This window comes from Megalops cyprinoides, chromosome 11, assembly GCF_013368585.1.
Source record: "Megalops cyprinoides isolate fMegCyp1 chromosome 11, fMegCyp1.pri, whole genome shotgun sequence".
NCBI lineage: Eukaryota > Metazoa > Chordata > Actinopteri > Elopiformes > Megalopidae > Megalops > Megalops cyprinoides.
The window spans coordinates 10,398,235-10,420,616 of NC_050593.1; the positions used below are offsets into that span (position 1 = coordinate 10,398,235).

The 22,382-nt window shown below is 43.8% G+C and overlaps 2 non-coding genes across 2 annotated transcripts; both read left to right on the forward strand.

Moving 5' to 3' along the window:
• Positions 1-18,894: 18,894 nt before the first annotated feature.
• trnat-agu lies at positions 18,895-18,968 on the forward strand. The gene has a single exon. It is a non-coding gene; the product is annotated as a tRNA-Thr (tRNA).
• A 572-nt stretch (positions 18,969-19,540) lies between these two features.
• trnak-cuu lies at positions 19,541-19,613 on the forward strand. Its single transcript has one exon. It is a non-coding gene; the product is annotated as a tRNA-Lys (tRNA).
• The last annotated feature ends 2,769 nt before the right edge of the window (positions 19,614-22,382 follow it).

Genomic DNA, 22,382 nt, shown 5'->3' on the forward strand with positions numbered 1-22,382 from the left:
CTACCGTAACTGTTTTTTGGTGACGGTTGCCACAAGTATCCTCAATAGAGTCTCAATATATGGGTATTTACTCTAAAGAGTTTTGCCCTTTAGGCCAGCACTTTCAAAACAGTCAGGATTTCACACAGCACAACTCTTTTAAAGTAAATCTATTCTCAGTGTTGGAGCCTTACTTTTGGAACACTTTCACCTTTCAGAAGTGGAATATTCCGAAATACATAGATGTGATTTTGGAATATACACTCGACCTCCTGGTTCAGTCTCACAGGCTCCTGTGTCGAACTAGCGAGACGTTTCTGAAGAGCCAGCTCTGCATGTAGCTAACTGCGAATGGCACATACGTCATGACGCCATACCCACCCTCTCTCAGGCCACCAGCAGCAGACTTGCATAATATCCACAATGCACCTTGAGTTACATCGGCAGGAAAAAAAACAAAAATAAAAAAATTCATCAAAAAAAAAAAAGAATGAAAACAATCAGTTTTTAATGACAGATTATTTTGCTCTTAAGGTATGTTAGAATCACCACTCTTTAGGGTAAATACACATATATGGAGACCAGTAGCGGCTCCTGGGTTGAAAAATAGGTAGGGCAGATTATTTGATGATCGCATTGAAACGGATTAAAATTTTTATATTTTGCACCGTCCCAGATAGTGAGAGCCCAGGAAGACCATTGTGAGCGGACCGTGGAGGTTCTGTTCATGTTTAGGTTACAGGCGGAATCTAACGAATTAGCCCCATCGTATGTTTGTGCAATCAGTCGGCCTTTATCTGTTTCGCTCTCGGGTGAACAAACTACACCGAGCTGCTCCAAAAGCACTTTAGAGATCGACTCTGAATTTGTCTGTCCATGAATTGATTTAAAACAGAAAAACCTCTCCTGAACAGTGCTGGCGGTGTCAATGTAGCGAAACGCTACAACTAACTGGCAGTGCGTGGACACATCGGTAGTTTCATCCGCTTGCACAGAGAGGAACTCGGAATTTTTTAGATCATTTATAATCTGGCCCTGCATAACCTCAAACATACAGTCCACTTCATTTTGAATGGTTTTGGAGGTACGTCTGAACACGGTGGCATTTTCGAGGTGTTCCTGCATAACACTAAGGATGCTGTGGTGGATATCCCCCTGGTCTGGGCCAAATGGACCGAGGGTCTTCCTCCACATTTTGATGCCTTCCGGAAAATAATAAGTCCTCACAGAGTCTGATGTAATCATGGTTGTTTGGTTTATTGCGTATGGTGATCAATCACATACAGTAAACCGGGTTGGTCCGCGGAGCAACAGGTGTATATGCGTGTGTATACATTCACAAACACTCCCCAATCACTCCCTCAATCACTTCCCCAATCACTTCCCAATCACTTCCTCTTCCCCTCAGCCTACATCCATCCTTTATGCCTTTTCTCGCTCCTCCTATCCCAGACCACAACTTCCAACTCCTCCCAGGCTCCTCCTTCAAGATCATCCCATTTTCCATTTTAATACACCATTATTTAATTTTTAAGATGTTACATTTACCCCGCCTGGAAAGTCTCATAAACTCCATAGTCATTAATGGTATATTATTTTAAACATAACACTTCTGAAATTTCCCATTATTTCCACTCCACACTTATATGATTTTTAAACATAATTAAATAATACACAGCATATATGCCTGGAATATTACCATTATTTCCAGGCCCACATTTAAATAATAAAAAAGGTTAAGTAACTCAGTTAACCAGACCACGGTGCTGCAGACTGTAAGAAGGCACACAGATATCTATGTGCCATAAGCTACAAGGTTAAGCCTTAAAACAAAGGGTTAATGTAAGAACTAGGCCCCGTCTGGACACGGCCCAGGAGATGGGCCAGAAGAACTAAACCCCGCAAAGGGGGCCCGTTGGCTCAGCACTACTATGATGGGCAACTATGACAAACAGCAGTAAATCCACATACAGTTCGCAAGCATTTGCCAGTAGATGTCAGCTAGGCCAAAGCAGGCAATCAGCTCTTATTTTCTAACTGTATAACTCATAAAAGAAATATAAAACTAAAATGGGATGCATATGTTAAAAGGGGCAAAAACAGGCTGACGTGCTGTAGGGGCATGTCAAAGGGAGGAGATACAATAAGCGAAGGTGGCATGACTATGAGTCAGAGGAAAAAGATACAATAAGCGTAGACCGTAAACCAATAGGAGAAGAGAAGGGAGAGAAGATACAATAAGCGTAGACTATGAACCAATAGACGTGAAGGGAGAGAAGATACAATAAGCGTAGACTAGGAGCCAATAGGAGAGGATGGCATGACTATGAAACAACAACATAGCGCACAAAGGTTCTGGGGTGACGTCCAAGGAGGGGCAATGCTGAAGGCAGTGTTCCTTCTCCAAGGTCACCCACTGTCCTGTAATAGCCCCCAAGATTACCCCCCTAGCGGTGACTTACAATGGCCTACATGCAATGTTTATGACCTAGGGTAACCCCCAGCATTATTTAGGCATACAATCACATCATATTACTTTTCAGTAGTAGTGCTTAATGCAAACAATATTTTCCACTATACAAAGTATTATAGAATACATATTATTTAAGGCTAACATATTAGATTGTCTGGTTTCCTTATATACTTCCAGACCTCCACATGTACAGTAAAGATAAAATAAATATCTAATGTAATATATCAATAACTTCAGTTAATATGTCAATAACTGTGGTTAAAATCAAAAGCTAACATCTGTTGGCAATGCTTATGATGTTTGCTGGCAATAACTTATTTCCACCATGTAACAAGCTTAATCGTACCACGTCAAGCTCCGCTTTTCTCTGGGGGGGGGGGGGGGGGGTGAAAGTGGCAATACTCATAATACTAATACTCATAATTTACATATGGGGTATACACTTTATCAAAAATTTTCCACCACAATGCAACCAGATCCACAACACCTGTGAAAACACCCGGATTGCTTGATGATTCAGTCTCATCGTGCCCCCTACGTGCAAGCTCAAAAGCCCCACAAAATCGTATGCAGTCTATCAACTTGGACAGAATGTGCCTATTCCTGTCCACTTTGTTGTGATTTCTTAAACTCACACTGTAGCCCTCATCGAGTTGTGCTGCAATATTAGCATTCCCCAGCATGGCTAACTTGACAGCACAATTCAGATGAGGCTTGCTAGCCTCGTGTTTTTTCGCCTTCTCTGAAAAATGTTTCATGTCACACACACCTACACTGCTCCAAACATCCCCTTGTCCCCCCGTAACAGAGGAACGGAAAAGCAGGCATGGAAAACACAACATTTTATTCCGTTTAGGACAACCAGAGAGCCGAGGTTTCTTGTCATACCACGAACGTGAAAACGTCCGATTGAGTGACCGACCCTTGTCGTTTGTTTGTTGGACGATGTTAATGTCAGGTTTATCAGGTCCCAATTCCTTGATAGCCAATTTAATCCAATATCAAGTTTTTCGAACGAGTTCTTTAAAAGAAACTCAGCGCTGTTGCACCCATGCTGCTCACTCGCCATCTTTGCAAACTGACCACGAGAAGTTTGTGCGGAGTAATACAGGTAATGTGTTACATTGAGCCCTGACGTTAACAGTAGGCCGGGCAGTGTCATGATCTGCCCCTCCGACCCTTTACGAGCCACGTTCTTGCTGCAGTTCCACAATTTCGCCACAGATTTACTTAGAAAAACAGCGGGGTGCTGTGCAATTTCGGCAGGGCAGCGAGGTCAGCCGCCCTACCTGAAATATGTAACGTTACTGTACAGCAGCTACGGTGGAGGTGATCAGCGAGATCTCTGCGAGAGAAAAAAAAACTCTTTTTCAAAACTTCTTTACAAATTACAAAGAAACATGACGCATTGAGGTACTTTTCTCGCTGATTACGTCCACAAGCAACATTTCATTTCAAATTTATATTATGGATCCATTTTTTTTTGGTGGATAAATCTTTGGCAGGGCTCGGCCCCACCTGCCCAGATGAACCAGCCGCGCCTGATTGAGACTCTATTGAGGATACTTGTGGCTACCGTCACTGAAAACAGTTATCTGTCTACGGCAGCTATATAACACTTCTTTTCAAGCATGCGCGCTTCGGCAGCACATATACTAATATTGGAACGATACAGGGGAGATTAGCGTGGCCCCTTAAAATTGGAACGATACAGGGAAGATTAGCATGGATGGCCCCTGAGGTTATCAATCTTCTCTGTATCGTTCCAATTTTAGTATATGTGCTGCCGAAGCGAGCACGAATGAAAGGAAGGGACGACTGTTATATAGCTGCCATAGTAGGCTACGGTAACTGTTTTTGGTGACCGTAGCCACAAGTATCCTCAATAGAGTCTCAATATATGGGTATTTACTCTAAAGAGTTTTGCCCTTTAGGCCAGCACTTTCAAAACAGTCAGGATTTCACACAGCACAACTCTTTTAAAGTAAATCTATTCTCAGTGTTGGAGCCTCACTTTTGGAACACTTTCACCTTTCAGAAGTGGAATATTCCCAAATACATAGGGGTGATTTTGGAATATACACTCGACCTCCTGGTTCATTCTCACAGGCTCCTGTGTCGAACTAGCGAGACGTTTCTGTAGAGCCAGCTCTGCATGTAGCTAACTGCGAATGGCACATACGTCATGACGCCACACCCACCCTCTCTCAGGCCACCAGCAGCAGACTTGCATAATATCCACAATGCACCTTGAGTTACATCGGCAGAAAAATAGCAAAAATAAAAAACATTCATCAAAAAAAAAAAAGAATGAAAACAATCAGTTTTTGATGACAGATTATTTTTCTCTTAAGGTATGTTAGAATCACCACTCTTTAGGGTAAATACACTTATATGGAGACCAGTAGCGGCTCCTGGGTTGAAAAATAGGTAGGGTAGGGCAGATTATTTGATGATCGCACTGAAACGGATTAAAATTTTTATATTTTGCACCGTCCCAGATAGTGAGAGCCCAGGAAGACCATTGTGAGCGGACCGTGGAGGTTCTGTTCATGTTTAGGTTACAGGCGGAATCTAACGAATTAGCCCCATCGTATGTTTGTGCAATCAGTCGGCCTTTATCTGTTTCGCTCTCGGGTGAACAAACTACACCGAGCTGCTCCAAAAGCACTTTAGAGATCGACTCTGAATTTGTCTGTCCATGAATTGATTTAAAACAGAAAAACCTCTCCTGAACAGTGCTGGCGGTGTCAATGTAGCGAAACGCTACAACTAACTGGCAGTGCGTGGACACGTCGGTAGTTTCATCCGCTTGCACAGAGAGGAACTCGGAATTTTTTAGATCATTTATAATCTGGCCCTGCATAACCTCAAACATACAGTCCACTTCATTTTGAATGGTTTTGGAGGTACCTCTGAACACGGTGGCATTTTCGAGGTGTCCCTGCATAACACTAAGGATGCAACCAGATCCACAACACCTGTGAAAACACCCGGATTGCTTGATGATTCAGTCTCATCGTGCCTCCTAAGTGCAAGCTCAAAAGCCCCACAAAATCGTATGCAGTCTATCAACTTGGACAGAATGTGCCTATTCCTGTCCACTTTGTTGTGATTTCTTAAACTCACACTGTAGCCCTCATCGAGTTGTGCTGCAATATTAGCATTCCCCAGCATGGCTAACTTGACAGCACAATTCAGATGAGGCTTGCTAGCCTCGTGTTTTTTCGCCTTCTCTGAAAAATGTTTCATGTCACACACACCTACACTGCTCCAAACATCCCCTTGTCCCCCCGTAACAGAGGAACGGAAAAGCAGGCATGGAAAACACAACATTTTATTCCGTTTAGGACAACCAGAGAGCCGAGGTTTCTTGTCATACCACGAACGTGAAAACGTCCGATTGAGTGACCGACCCTTGTCGTTTGTTTGTTGGTCGATGTTAATGTCAGGTTTATCAGGTCCCAATTCCTTGATAGCCAATTTAATCCAATATCAAGTTTTTCGAACGAGTTCTTTAAAAGAAACTCAGCGCTGTTGCACCCATGCTGCTCACTCGCCATCTTTGCAAACTGACCACGAGAAGTTCGTGCGGAGTAATACAGGTAATGTGTTACATTGAGCCCTGACGTTAACAGTAGGCCGGGCAGTGTCATGATCTGCCCCTCCGACCCTTTACGAGCCACGCTCTTGCTGCAGTTCCACAATTTCGCCACAGATTCACTTAGAAAAACAGCGGGGCGCTGTGCAATTTCGGCAGGGCAGCGAGGTCAGCCGCCCTACCTGAAATACGTAACGTTACTGTACAGCAGCTACGGTGGAGGTGATCAGCGAGATCTCTGCGAGAGAAAAAAAAACTCTTTTTCAAAACTTCTTTACAAATTACAAAGAAACATGACACATTGAGATACTTTTCTCGCTGATTACATCCACAAACAACATTTTATTTCAATTGCGCCTCCGGTTTACCCTTTTCTCTATTCTTTGTTCATTTACCTTAGCCACGCCCTCTAGCTGGGCTCTCATTGGCTTTCGTTCTAAATGGAACAGGCCAATGGGACAAAGCTGCATCTTTTAATTGGCCTGTTCCATTTCACGTCCGCTCTCTGATTCGACAAGGGCCGGTTTTCCCGTCGCCGCTCGTCATTCTGAACCTACGCGGAGAATATCAGCGGTAAGTCGAATTGCGTAAACTTTATCCACTTTATCAACTTTTTCATGTTTGACGCTATGTGCCACGGCAAAAAAATAGCTTTACTTTCTACGAAAAAGCCCTTTTCTGCCTTAATATAGCTGACCTAGCGTGCTACCGCGCTAGCCTGACTACCGGTAATCGCGGGTTTAGAAGATCTATCGCGGCGGAAAAACGCCTTTAAAACACGATCGGAGTACTTGGTTTATGTGACGCTACCTGCCTGCGAGATTACTTTACACGAAAAGCCATTTTTTCGCCTTAATAAAGCGGACCTATAGCAGACGTAGCGTGCTACCGCGCTAGCCTGACTACCGGTGATCGACTGTTTAGGAGATCGATCGCGGCGGTAAAACGCCTTTAAAACACGATCGGAGTGCTTGGTTCATATGTTGGCACCTGGGAGATGATTCTGTTACTACCTAAATTCAAAGTTTAAGTACGCTTTAGAAGCGTTAGCACGGTTACCTGCCATTAGCTCATTCATTCCGATGCGTTTAAATGCTAATTTCCGTCAGTGCTCAGGCCGCGATCAGGCTGTTTGGTTAACCTTTTCAGACCCCTGAGATGTTGTTACAGCAGTGTGGAATCGAAACAAAAGGCCTAAATATGTTTTAGATGTGTAAATGAGACCCTGCTATGTTGAACGGCCACGCGTGTGAATGAACGGCCGCGTGCGTAGGCCACTGTAAAAACTGTGCACTATTGTTCTATTGAAACAGCTCCACGGGGAGTGTAAAAGGTTCGTGTGTATTAGCAGTGTCATCAGTGTAATCACTCTCTTTCATTGTGTGTGTGTCTTAAAAATGCTTTGCGTACGGTGTGCTTTAATTTCTTTTGTCTTCTTCTCCTTGTAGAAAATGGAGAGCGCCCCGAAATTCCGCTTCGAGCCCTCGTCTTTCTTCTTGACCCTTCAACCCTCCACCGCAGCGCAGGCGGTGGCCCTTCAGCACCACCGGGGGGGCCCCGCCGCCTGGCAGATAAAGAGGGCCGATAGGGTCCGTGCGGAGGCGAGGGCTAGAGTGGCAGAACAGGGGGGTGACCCCAAAGACCTCCAGGCGGTGCTGGCCGAGACGGAGCTGCAGTTCGGCCAGTATCGGGGTCACAGCCTGCGCTGGCTGCTGGAGAACGACGTGGGATACGCGTGCTCCATCATCGCGTCCCATGAGAGGGAGAGAGAGGGCGGGAATACCATGCAGACGCCCCTCATGCTGAACAAGGACGCCCTCGTCTCCTACGCCAGGTTCTATCCAGCGATGGTGGAAGCCATCGCCAGGCGTAGGATGGGTGAGGGTTCCCAGAGCGTGAGGGGCCTGGATGACAGCCTGGTGGGGATCGGAGTGCACGGCCACCGCACTTTAAAGTCCCTGTATGAGGCCAGGGATGCCGAGAGTCGATCGTAAGTATCGCGTGTGCGCGTTTGTGTGTGCGCGTGTGTGACTGAGAGATTAATTTTGTGTTTGCTCTGTTCTCTTTGCAGCTATGTGCAGTGGGTGAGGCGGCAGAAGGTGGGAGCAGGGTCTAGGATGCAGGACCTGAAGAGGTATGTGCTGGCCCGGGACGAAGTGCAGAGGACGCCCGAAGCCCAGCCAGCACATATTCTCCCACGTCCAGGTAACCACATTATCTATGCAAAAGTCTGTGCGACGAATATCAGCTTTTATAAATGCGTCGACGCGTAATCGGTGCTTTGTTGTTCCCTGTACGAGCAGGCGCTGCCATGGAGGCCGACTCTCCCCGTAAGTGCGCGTTGTTACGAAAATCCAGTCATGCAGCGCGTACGTGTACAGCACACGTGTAATGTATGTGTAACGCGTAACTTTGCTATGTGCCCTCAGGCTCATCCAGGGACGCCGATCCCCCCAGGACCCCCGCCCAGCCGTCGTTCTCCGGCGCAGAGGTGCAGCGGGCTGAGGAGGAGGAGGACGTGAGTGCGCGGTTTTCACACAGTTTGTTGTGACGGTCAGCTGTGGGTTTGCTGCGTGGCTTCACGAGCTGTCTCTCTTGTGTTGCGCTTTCTTGCAGGACGTGGTTGGGCCAGACGGTCACGGCGGCTACCATCGCGTCGTGGCCCTGGCCCACGCCCTCGTGCGGCTGCGCCACCACGCCTTCGTTACCCAGCGACAGGCCAGAGAGATCGTTTCTCTCTGGCAGAAAATGTCGGACCGGGACAAGGCGCCGGTGAACTTCCCCCCACGCCACCAGGGCCGGTTCAAGACGAGCCACCGGCGCGCTCACACGCCGGGAGCGGACAGCGTGAAGCGGTAAATCTCACCAAGCATATTTGTCTCTTTTCAAGACACTTTACACTTAATATAAGACACAGTCACCAAACAAGCAAAATTTCCTTGAGCTACAAGGACTTGTTTTTAGAAGGTGCATCTTCAATATCTTGTTTGGTGAAGCTGTCTTGAAAGCATCTTACTTTGAGTGGTATATCAAATTAAGCAAGCCTTTTTTAACAAGTCAGAAGGTTTTTAAACTGCATGACACAAAAACACTTCCTAATACCAGTTAAGAATGGATCAAAATTTTTTTTCCACCTAATTTTAAGATCCCTTTCAAGAAATCTTAACAAGTGTATTTCCACTAGTTCCATTGGAATATTTTTTCACTTATTACTAGCAAAAAACACCTTGTATTAATTATTTTATTTCTTATTTTTGAAGGGCTATTTTTTGCAGTGTGGGTTCCTGTTTTGTCAGTCACCCACCCTCACTAACACACTCTCTCTCTCTCTCTCTCTCTCTCTCTCTTCTCTGCAGCGTCGTCCTGGGCCAGGGGGTGGGTGCGGCACAGTCTCCGAAGATCAGCAGGCTTGTGGAAGCCATTATGCTGGAGCTGTGTCGTGCGCACATCCACGAGGCAACTACGATCGCGGGGGTCCGCGTCCGTCGCTGGGGTGCCGTCATGAGGGACTACCGGCGGATTCAGGACAACGTCTTGTATTGCCCCACCCTCATGGTGAGCACATGCATCCAGCTGTATAATGTGAATCATCGGACCCTTGCACAATGGTAAGACCTGATCCTTTTTGTGCCGTGGTGTGTGTGTGTGTGTGCGCGCGCGCGTGTGTTCCTGATTACTAATGTCCACTTTTTTGTGTCTGCTTTTCTCAGGCACAACCACAGGAGCAAGGCGATGATGAGGGAGACCATCGCGATAGCGGTTCCGGGGCCCAGCGCACCCCAGACGGCAGCAGAGCCCTTGCCTGCCCCGAGGACTCTGCCGCAGCAGCCCGAGCAGCCAGACCGGCCTCTCCAGCACCACCTGCCCGAGGACGCCTCTAGTCTGGCTGCCACCATCAGAGGGCCGCTGGCCCCGGAACTGTATGACCTCATCATCACCAGTGCCAGGCTATCCTCCTCCTCCTCAGCCTCAGCCACCCCGGCAACCCCTTCCACCAGCGCCACCCCTTCCACCAGCGCGGGCGCAGGCGCCGGTGCCCCGTCCACAGCCGCCACTGCTCCAGCCGCAGCCGCCATCCCCTCTCCTGCTAAGACGGTTTCACGGACCACGGCGTGGAGGCACAGGCTACAGCAGGAGAGGGAACGTCGTGCCCAGGAGCAAGGACAGCACCTGAAGCCGCCCCGGAAGGTCCGGCATTTCCTCTGCAGCCTCTGTGGCCAGCCGAAGACAAAAGAATATGGCCACAGTCGCTACAGAGGGAAGAGCTTCTGTTCCCGGGCCGACGGGAGAACTGTGGAACAGTGGCTGGCAGACTCAAAACTGTAAATAGTGTACATAGTTACATTATTATATAATTTATTTGTTTGTGTGTGTGTGTGTGTGTGTTTTTTTTTTTTTTAATAAATTCTTTTTCTTTTTTTAAAACAAAAACTCTCTTCTCCTTATTTATAACTTGTAAGCAACCAAAAAAGTGAATGGTTTATTACATTTATTCAATGTTACATTTGACCATCAGATAAGGTTTATTCTCCCCCCCCTTAAAAAATGAAATAATTGAAGAAACAAGGTGGTAATAATAAGGGTTTACTGACATCATGGCATCACATTCATTCTCTCTCCAGGTAAAACTTTACACAGGCTACCTAATGCTAACTTAGATCACATGCTTTAGAAAACTGAATCTGAGACTGTAGGTGTGTATGAATTATACATGAGAACACCAAATTGCTGTACAGTTCCTCTATATTTAAGAACACATGTTGCCACTGTCCATACAGATCAGTAATGATATTGACATCTGGTATAATGATTTATTTATTATCTCTAGTTTTCATAAAGATAGTTGGCACAATTACTAAACAATGTAACATGAACACAACCCTTGCAGTGCAATTCAAATTGTTATATGTAATGTATAGTTTTTCTTTATTGAAATAGCCACTGATTTTTTCAAATGCCTCTCTTCTATGAGGTTTTACCCTACATGATGTAGTTTCTTTTTTAATGATGACACCCAACACTGTTATTGGTTAATTGAAACAATGCCCGGCTACCCCCTGCCCCATTCATTCTCTCTCTACCTAATGCTCCCAGACTAGCTGAGGAGATGTGCCGTTTTAGCATTCAAAAGACGGCCATCGGCCTGAAACAATGCCCGGCTACCCCCTGCCCCATTCATTCTCTCTCTACCTCATGCTCCCAGACTAGCTGAGGAGATGTGCCGTTTTAGCATTCAAAAGACGGCCATTGGCCTGACACAATGCTAGGCTACCCCCACGCCTTCAGACAAAGCCTTTCATATGTCTGTCCTGTTGGGAGAAAAGGGGGTTTAGCACACAAGGTCAGTCAGAACAGACCTGACTGACCACTGAGACAGAATGGAAGGAAGGTCAGCAGTGGCTGCAGGAGCAGCAGGCTGCGGCGGCGGCAGCAGCAGCAGAGGAGCCAGCACCAGCGGCAGCTGCAGCAGAGCCGGCGGCGGCGGGTGTTTCTGAACGGGTGCCCACCAGAAACACAATATACAGGCGGAAGGTGCAAAAGCAGAAGGACCTGGAGCAGCTGCGCAGCGCGAGGGGGAAGCCGTGGGCCAGCCCGGGGATCCCTGCCTCATCAGCGGCAAACCGCCAACCCTGGACAGCGGGCACGCCTATTTCAAGGGCCAGTTTTTCTGTGCCGTGGCAGCGGGCCCCGGAGGACGGACGGCTCGCCAAATGCTAGAGGATCAGCGTGGCCCGGAGGACGTGGGCAAGATCCCCAGGACGTCTGCCTGGAACATGAAAAAGAGGTGGGAGAGAGAGACGACAGCGCCACGTCACCCCAGAAGAAAAAGCGGAAGCCCCACAAAGTTAGAATCTGCCAGCTCTGTGGCCAGCCGCGGCAGAAGGACTATGGCCACAGCCAGTACCGTGGGGAGCACTTCTGTGCTCTCTATGCCTGCAAATCTGTGGAGCAGTGGCTGGCCGAAAAGAGGAGCGAGAGGAACTGAAAAGGCCGTGTCGTGTGCATATCTGTAAATAAATCGTTTGTGTGCGAGTGTGTTTTTAAATTTACATTTTTAATTTTACATTTTACATTACAATACATTTTTACATTTATATTTTTACCATTTTTCCAAGATTTCATACTGTATAATAAACATTTCATTTCTTAAAACCTTGTCTCCTTCCTTGAAAAAATCATTTGAAAGGTGTTTCCTACAAATTCTCATTCTTAAAATTCAGTCGGGACCAGAACCGTAAATACAGTACTTTTATGCGCCTTTTTTGCAAAAGGAAAAAACCAGCGCCGCGGGCCTTTTTTCAAAAGAAAAAAAAAAAAACCCCTCTGGCTGGAGCAGTATGCTATGTAGCCATGCGCCGAGGGAGAAGAACCCGTGGCCCCAGGATGTACAGGCAGATTCGTCAAGTGTTCTGTGTTTTCATTGATTTTTTTCCCGTCAGAGTCAACTGGTAGGCCCAATAGTGAAAATTTAGCTAAATTTGAGATTATCGTATTTACGCAGGCAGATGAGCACTTGCTTTCAAACCTTTCAGAAGTAGAATACTCGTCTGGAATTTATAATTCCGGAGTACTATGCAAATATACTTTGCTTTAGCCTCACAGGATACAATCACATTAGCATTACAGAATGTAATTCAAATGTGTCTTGATTAGGCCTCACAGGTTAAATTCCATCAATTCCTAAATTTATGTTTTATGGTCAGTCCTGTTTTGGCTGAATAAGCAGCATTTTTTATGTTATTACACATTTTTTAAAAATGAGGTTAGGGTTAGGGTTAGGGTGCACGCAAAACAACGCAGGTGCACACACAATTCAGTGAAAGAGATTGCTGAACATTCTGATAAATGTATTTTACCATTATTATTTCTGTGTGGATATAGGTGAATTTATTATCTCCTCCACAGGTGACTTTTTTTTTACTGTTTTGAGTGGATATTTTTTGTAAAGGTAGTATCAGGAATGTAATCAGTACATCATTTTGCAGTTTGGCTCTTTTGCAAAATGGAAATTCTGTTGACACGGCCGTGTTAGCTGTTTTGAGTACGTGGGACTTAGTTTGCAGGAATGTGCCAAAATCAATTGAAAACAGAATTTTCAATGCTGGCACTAGTCTTCCATCTTGTGGGTGTGTATTGGTACTGCAGCATTGAAATAGCTGATCTGAAAATGCTGATCTCTCATTTTATTGTTGCGCCTTTTTACCTTTGCTTTTTACGTCAGATTGTTTGGTCCAGAAATTTTAGGGTTGTACAGTGCACTGAATTGTTATTTCACATGCATGTGAACATTCCTAAGGGAAGATGTGCTACAAATATTGCTTTGAATTTTACACGTTAATGTCAGACTGAAACAAAGCGGATTGCTCTTCTCTTCTCTGTGAGACTAAATCATTTACATTTGAATTCTGTTCTGTAATGCTAATGTGAATTTAACCTGTGATTTGAAGGCAAGGTATATTTGCACCCTATTCTGGAATCATTATTCCAGAATCATGTATTCTGGGATTATAACCCCTGAGTATTCTACTTCTGAAAGGTCTAAGTGCTCTAAAGTAAATGCTCATCTGCCTGCAAAAATACGATAATCTCAAATTTAGCTAAATTCTCACTATTGGGCCTACCAGTTGACTCAAAAATGAATGAAAATATGGAACGCTTGCGCAAGGATGACACACAAATTCGTGAAGCGTGACTATGTGACAATTTCCAAAAGGGCAAAAACAACAAATCAGTGATTTATGGAAAAATATGAACAGAGTTGGTATACATCCATGAGAAACAACAAAGCCACAGTTGTTACAAATAAAGGGCTATGTTATTATTCCCTAAACGTAGTCAAGTTACTCCCCTCCTCACCTCGCTTCATTGGCTTCCTGTTATCACTCGCATTAAGTTCAAAACCTTCATGTTGGCATACAGGACAGTGAATGGGACAGCCCCCTCATCACTACGACCGCTCTTCAAACCCTATATGTTCCCTCAAGATCGCTGTGCTCTGCATCTCCATGGCAACTGACTGTCCTACCTGATGGGGTCCCTCTTCTCAGACACGATCCCTGTCTGGATTGGTGGAAAGATATCCCCACAGAAGTTAGGACAGCAGAATCATTGGCCATCTTCTGATGCAGACTGAAGACCCACCTCTTTAGACTGCATCTCAGTTCCACTTCAATCCCCACCCCCTAACACCTGATACCTCTAGTATTTGATGCTTATTTAACAGGTAGTATTATATATGCATTTTTGACTGTGTTCTAGGGACTGTTTTATTGTAGTATACTTGGCATCAGATTGCCATCAGAAGTTAACTTGTGGTAGGGCTCAAATAGTGTTATGCTCACACTCACTGGTCTGGGAGTGTTGTTAGCCTGGTCTGACACTGTTCCTTATCTAAATTAATGGATACGCTTCTCTTCTATTGTGCTGGAAGTCACGTATGCTAAATGCATGTAATGTAATGTAACATTATTCAGAAGCTCTACTTCTGAAGTTTTGGAGATAGTTAAGGAAATGACTCCAAATATTATAAAATCTCTTTTCTGACCCCCATAAAGAGTAACAAATCCTCTGAAGTTGAATGTGTGACATTATGTCTAACATTATTCCACTGGGAGTGTGTTAGTGGGTCAGTTTCCTTCTACTTAAGAAGTATTGCACGATGTACCAAAAGGGAGGTAAATCAGGACTTTGATTGTTGATTGTTGTGGATAACCACAACATAGCTATGCAACATGCAACATAGCTCTCTTGAAATCAGCTTTTGTAAAGCAACACAAAAAATACATTTTATTTTTCACCATACTCAAAGTTGTAATAAAGAGTTGTGATTTATGTTTTACATTAACCCTAAATTTCATCACACACACACACACAATTCAGTGAAAGACATTGCTGCACATTCTGACACGTATTTTACGATTATTATTCCTATGTGGATTTCGGTGAATTTGTTCTCTCCTGGACAGGTGACTTTTTATTTTTTCAATGCAGATATTTGTTTTATATAAAGGTAGTATCATAAATATAAACAATACATAATTTTGCAGTTGAATTTAGCTATTTTGCAAACTGAAAATTCTGATGAGACGGCTGTGTTAATTGTTTTGAAAACATGCACCGTATTTTGCAGGAACGTATCAAGAGCAATTGAGGGAATCTATAAAACAAAATATTCAATGCTGGTATTAGTCTCCCATCTTGTTGTCACAAGTAGGTACTGCAGCGTTGAAATTTTCATGTTGCGTCTTGTTTCTTGTTCGAGTAAGAAGGTGAAGAAAAGGGAAAGACCAGAGCAGAGTTCAAATCCCACACCCGGCAAAGGAGAACACTACAAATGCCACCCATAATATATCATTATAAATAAACATCTTATATAACTTAGAATTTAATATATTTCAATTATATTGAAAAGACAACTCTCATATGTCACACAATTTAAGAGCAGGACTTGATGCCTTGACACCGTTGCTTATGGTATTTTATGCCTGCTAGCATTACGTAGGGCCTACTATTCTTGTGTTAGGTTCTTTTTTTTTTTTAATCTTTTTTTTAATCTTTTTTTTTAATCTCGTCACCTTTCCTTCCAGATTATTTTTCTTCACCCTTCACATATTTCTTAAAAATGAGAACAATTTGTGTCTGCTGAACACCTGTGGTTGTGTGCAGGAAAATAAAGCACATACAAATACAAAAGTTGACTAGCTAGCTACTTGATAAATGTACAGCTAGCTAAACTTAACATTACTATGGGTTGTTGACTCTTACACAAATATTTAAGGAAACATATGGCTATTTTATCTTACTTTATCATACTCTAGGCCGATTTGCGCATGCCAACGGCCAGGCTATTAAATTAGCAGTGTCCTCATCCGTAGCTGTCACACCAATATAACGTTACACATGAATATTATTCATTATCTTGATTGGGTGTTTGTCATCAAAACAGCAAAGGACTAGTTAGCAGTATCATCTTCTCAAACATCGTTAACTACCCTAGCTAATGTTGTTCAACTAACCACATTAGCCAAGGTAGATGGTTAGCTACTTATATTGGCATTTTGTTGTCATGAATACTATTACTACCAAGTTAACTTACTAGAGAGTGTTATCAAATATCGAAATATTGAAAACATTGAACTGGATCAACATCAATGGTTGTTAGCGATAAATAGCCAAGCATAGTTGATAAGCATACTACATAGTGTGCTAGTGTGCGATCCGAAACACTAGACAAGGTTTAGCTGTTAACTTTCATTACAAATTTTACATTATATACTGTATATCACAAATGTTATATTACAGAGTATTATAGATGGTAATACTCTGTAATGTAGACTTTCTCATCAAGCCCTGAACCTGGAAACTACTAAACATTCTGGGAGATCTCCAAAATATAAAAGATTATTAAAGTTGTCAACTAAGACTTGCAGCTGGATTGAAAGCAAAACCATGCTTGATAAAAAAGGATTGTGATTTCTGTTCTGCCACTACGCCATTGCAGGCAAGGCCTTGGACTCCTAACCAAATGAGTGTGCTGTTAAGTGGAGCAAAGCCCCATACCTAAATTACTCAACAAATGTACTGCAGAGTAGGCCTCAATAGGTGCATAGTAGGTGCTAGTTCCAAAATGTGTGCTCTACAGTATATAAAAAGCATTGTATTTATGCCCTGCAGTCCCCACCTGTGGTGAAATGGCTAATAACAAGTTAATAAAAATAGAAAATAATAAAAAAATAAAAATAAAACATCCTCAGCCAGCATTTTGAAATCCAATGCTTTTATTTGCATTTGTGTGTTTGTTTATTGAAAAAACACAACAACAACAATAGAAAACCAGTCAATGGAGGATATATATGGGGAAACGGGTCTTGAGCGGCTGTTTACCTTTTACTGTTTGTCGTTTGAGCGCACCCCTCCTGCTGTGATCTTGTGTTATTAATGCAGACATTACAATGTGTGTACGGGAGATGGCTAATAGCACCTTAATAAAAAGAACTCCTCAGACAGCATAGCGCTGCAGGTGGCCACTACAGCAGCGCAGCACCTGGCCCGCTCCCTCCGCTGCTGCCACAGCACGCTCCTCATTCCACCTCACCAGGCCCTCCAGCAGAAATGCCTGTGAGCACAATGCCCAGGGCCAGAAAACGCTTCAGCTCGGTGAGGTAGTGCACGGACCGCTGCATCCAGGCCTCACTGTGCTGCTTGCACACTGTGGTGTACAATTTGGTGGCACTGTTCCCCAAAGCGCACTCCCTCAGCATCCTGACCGCCTTCAGGTCGCAGGAGAACCTGCACAACAGCGTAACACAGGTACATGCTGCCTGTGCTGCTACACATACTGCAGTTTTGCCTAATGCAGTCGGTCAACACATTTATGATCCCTTGGACTCAGTTGATACAAGATGAATGATATTCATTCAAACAATTTCCTTGGTTGAGATAAAACTGTTCAGATATTCACTGTACATGGCACTCCGGGTGTGTTTCTGTTATAACCATTTATGTAAACACATAATCATGGAGATAATAGTACCCCACATTAAGCTTAACTAGCAGTATGCCTTTTCTCTAGATGGCACTGACATATCAGTGCAAAAGACAGCATTCACACTGGAAATAGGAAATTATGTACATAACAGTCTATGTATTACTGTATTGCAGACATTGCAGATCTAACCATGCTTATTGTGTATCAGTGTTTAAGACCATGTGTGTAAAGATTTTGAGAAGTGAGGAAATCTTTACATCATTGTGTGATTTTCAGCTAGTCAGACACTTCTGTGAGCCAGCCGGTGTGTTATCCACCCATCTGTGTGGATGCTCAACATTGCAGTTCACATGCAAAGTGAATGAATGGCACAGCCTCAGAGGCAAAGCAGCTAGTGTGTATGTTAGTGCTCTGTCTTCACTTCAGCCTCGTTTGTAGCAAATGGCTGAAATGCAACTAAAATTACAAAGCCAGTTATTGACAAATATTTCACCATTTGTTTCAAAATTTCCAGAGGGTGACTCACAAAAAAACTCACCAATAACAATAATTACTTGCAAGTAGCAAATTTTCTGCCATATAAACATATAAAATGTAAATGGAAGAGTGAAATGCTGATGGATTTTTCGTGCTTGAATAATCTCTGGGAACGAGCCTAAAGCAGGACTGCACTCAATCACATTGCATTTGATTCAACAACAAACTGGAACTAAAGTTAAACTAATATATTTCTTTAACTCTTACATTCTTTAAAAACTTTAAAAATAAAACTTCTAAATTCTTCTTTCCTTGATTTAGGAATTTGCTTACAGAGTCCAGAAGGAGAAAGTTAGCCATCCCGGCTGTACACCCAGGGGGCACTGTGCCCACGGTTTACCCCAGCAGCTCTGGTTGACAAGGTTTACCCCTGGGTAGGCCGGAGCTCTCGCTCTGGAGGTTGATGGTGCTCAGGTGACAACAGCTGTAATTATAAGCCTGACTTCATCAGTCAAATGTGTGAGCGGATCCTTGTAGAGCATGAACAGGAAGCCACACCCCTTACTTGGTGATCGTCTGGATGTACTTCCAGACTGAATACCGCGTTTTGTGATGTTGTAAGAGACGGGCAGGGCAGGCACCTGCAGAGACACGATTTAACCGGCTCATTTAAAGAACCTCCCGCAGTGTAAGATGGTGTCACTCCATTCACACCAGTCTGCTGCTGTCCCCGCATTCACATGAAGAGGTGTAGCACATTATGTACAAAATTTTTGTTTCCCACCCTTCCGGTGTTCAGTATTTTACTTCTACCTTTAAATTTCCGTTTGCCATAACGTTGTTTGTTTTTTATGAGCTTGTGCAATTCTGTTTCAGGGTGCCGTGGCTAAGTTGGGTAAAGTGCCTGTCTAGTAAACAGGAGATCCTGGGTTCGAATCCCAGCGGTGCCTTTGTGGTTCCTCTGCTTTCCTTTCATCAACAATCAGCTAGCACCTCATGCTTTCTCCCCTGACTCAAAGGAGAACCATGAAGTCTGCTGAAGACAGCACCATGTGGTGGTAAGGCTTTGCCAGTCCCGAAATGGCCCGAGTTTCTGATACCAGGTGTTGTGTCAGACATTCTTGTTTGCAGCAACAAGCGCTTTTTGCTGCGGAGAAGAAATTCTTTCCACCGGTTCTGGCAATGTGGTGATGAACCGGATGTAGTCGGCCAACCCAAAACGGGTTTCCTGAACCCTCACAACAGTTGAATGAGGTGTCCACAGCTTCATTATGTGGAGTCGAGTGTCAACTGTTATCCAGGGCTGTGCGCGACCGGTGGAGTTCCCTGCCTTCTGCTAAGTGGAAAAGTCAAGGATGCAGAGAAAAGACAGCCAATTGCACCACAGAGACCTCGCCACAGAACACTGCATCTTGAATGCACAAAGCAATGTGTTTGCACTTGGCAGCTGACCGTCAAAGGTACCAGAGACAGAGGCCAGTGACTTCTGGCAATGACTGCCGTCTGCTAAAGCAACCAAGCAGCCCGGCTAGCTCAGTCGGTAGAGCATGAGACTCTTAATCTCAGGGTCGTGGGTTCGAGCCCCACGTTGGGCGCTACTTTTCCGCACAAGCAACATTACCTTGCAAGATCACAAGGAGCACAGGCTTGTTTTCAGCTGCCAAAGCTGATTCCTCTCTCAAGCAACCAACTTTGCATTAAAAATGCAAGTTCTCCTCTCTAAGCAGTGTTTGTCGAGTTGGGAAAATCTTGTGAAATTGTCAACGTACTGAGGAAACACTGAGAAGCAATTTGTTTATTTCACCAAGTGGAAGCTCTTTTTAGATGGCTGTTTTATCTGCTTAGAGAACATGGACCCCAGGTTTCAGGACGGTTCCACATAAATTGAGCAAAACTTGAATTACCAGTACCAATTGAGACGAGCAATTCTCTTTATTAACATTTTAATTGCTTTTTAAACAGGTGCTTTTAAATATGCACTTCAAATATAATCGTCACATAACTTTCACATAGTAAAAAATCATGTGAAACATGGCTCATCATTCTTACTCTGGCTGGCAATGAATTAGCCACTATCATTTTCCTTCTGTCTTATCATTTTAAAAGATTTCTAATAAGATAAGAATGCTGTTTGCTTAACTAAAACATGGCTGATTGTAGCACATAAAAAAATCAAGATAATGTGAATTTAACCTATGAGGCTTAATCAGAATACATTTGAGTTATATTCTGTAATGCTAATGTGATTGTATCCTGTGTGGCTAAAGCAAATTACATTTGCATAGTATTCTGGAATTATGTAAAAAGTGCTTATCTACAGTTTTGGAGAAACTCACAAAGGCTGAAATTCTAAATAATTTACACTTGATGCTGCCTGGATCAGAGCCTGCATGTCCCATAGGACGTTGTGGCTATTCAGAAGGTTTATGTTTTGGCATAGAGCTGATTAGATCCGTCCCCAGTAACTGAATTTAATTCCAATAAGTAACCAGGATCATGTTAAATTCTCACGTTTATAACAAACCAAATTTCATGAAAATCGGTTTCAGAATTAAGCGAGTTACAGTCGATTTTATAGAGAAGTCTGCATCTCTCAATACACATTGTATTTGTTTACTATTGCAGAGGTTTTCAACCTTTTTGGGACTAAGGAGCATCAAAGGTCAAACCAGAACGTCAAGGCACACCAACTTAAAGTTGGTTATCGATTATGAAGAATGTCACACACATTATGATAGGCTGTAATGTTATTAGCGAGATTTGACCCATATTGCACTACAGCAGACTGTCAAATAATTATCATATATTATTACGGTCACACCGGTATGATCTGCCGTTTAGCGCGTAGGCTATGCCCGCGTTTCTCAAAGTGTGGGGCGCGCCCCACTAGTGGGGAATAGAGACGTGACAAGTGGGTCGCGACGAACGGGAGGAAATTTTCGGCCAAAGTTTGAGGACGGTATTCCTGGCAGATTCTTGTGCCAAGGCGGGTACTCTGATATGGGCGAGGCCTCGCGGGCGAAGTGAATTTGAATATACCAGGGGTGTCCAAACCTCTCCTGGAGGGCCACTTGTCCTGCATGTTTTAGATCTCTCCCTGCTCCAACGCAGCTGATTCAAATGATCAACTCGTTATGAACTTCTGAAGCTGCTGAATAACAAACTGATCATTTGAACACCCCTGGAATATACCAATCACTTGCCATCAGTGTTTAATTCTGATTTATCTATCGGCTAAGAAATGTCAAGATCCCTTTATGATGAGAAGGCGACATTCTGCCGTCTTGTGTCGATGAAAAAGTACACAGGACAGTAACCTTACTGGCGAACTTAAGCAGACGCCTCAAGTACATAAGAAAGAGCAGATATCGGAAACACACCACTGTGCAGGTGTGTCAAGTTCGTACCGATCTTGCAGCTTTCCAACAGAAATATCTTATATCATATCAGAAATATAGCTTTTAAACTGGCATTAAACTGCCATTTACAATTTCAACACCAGCCTTTTAAAAGGCTAACCTTACAGCACTGCAGTTGCAGTAATTTAAACAGTCTTTTTAAAGACTATTTCAGTTCTCTTTTACTCTTTTAGTCTCTTACTTGCAAGCTCCGCTATAGTGTAATCTTACGATTTTTCTATACCTTTCTGTCACGTCTCCCTTCTTGCTACTTCTACTTCTCGTCATCTGTCTCTTCTTTATACGATCTTCCAACACCGTATTCAGCAACAGTCAGTAGTCCTATGCATGCGTGACAACTAGCATAAAATGAATAAACAGAGCTTCTATTCCAGTTTCACAACTGGTTGATAGCGAATTATTTTCAAAATGTATCAAAATTCCCCCCCTCCTCCTTTGGAACGCAGCGCGTACAGGCTGTCGGTCTTGATGCAGAAGGTGGTGTTAGTGTTTACTATTAGCTTATCGTTCCTTGCTTTGCTGTCTAAAGAACCATTTTGGCAGAAAATAAAAGAACTTGCCATTACATTTACAGTCGCAAACGCTCTTTCCGCAAATTGAAACTGATTAAGACATCCACAGTGTCCCGGGAAAGACTAGCATTGGCTTGTCTATCGAGAACCGCATGGCAAGACAAGTGGATCATATGGTTATCATAGCAAGATTTGCTGTGGCCAGGAAGACGTTTTAAGGTAGGACAATAGGGTTTCCTTTGTCAGTCTGGAATGCCCACCGTGGTTTCGTCGCTTGCAGTCTGTGTGAGTGAGCTCTGAATTGGTTGATCTGAACTGGGTAGTATTTTGTTTACTTAGTTTGTGGTTGTGTGAGAGAGGGTGAGCTCACGGCTGTTTTGAACTTTTTATGGTGTTCTTTGATGTTATCGTTTTAAAATGTGATGTTATTTCA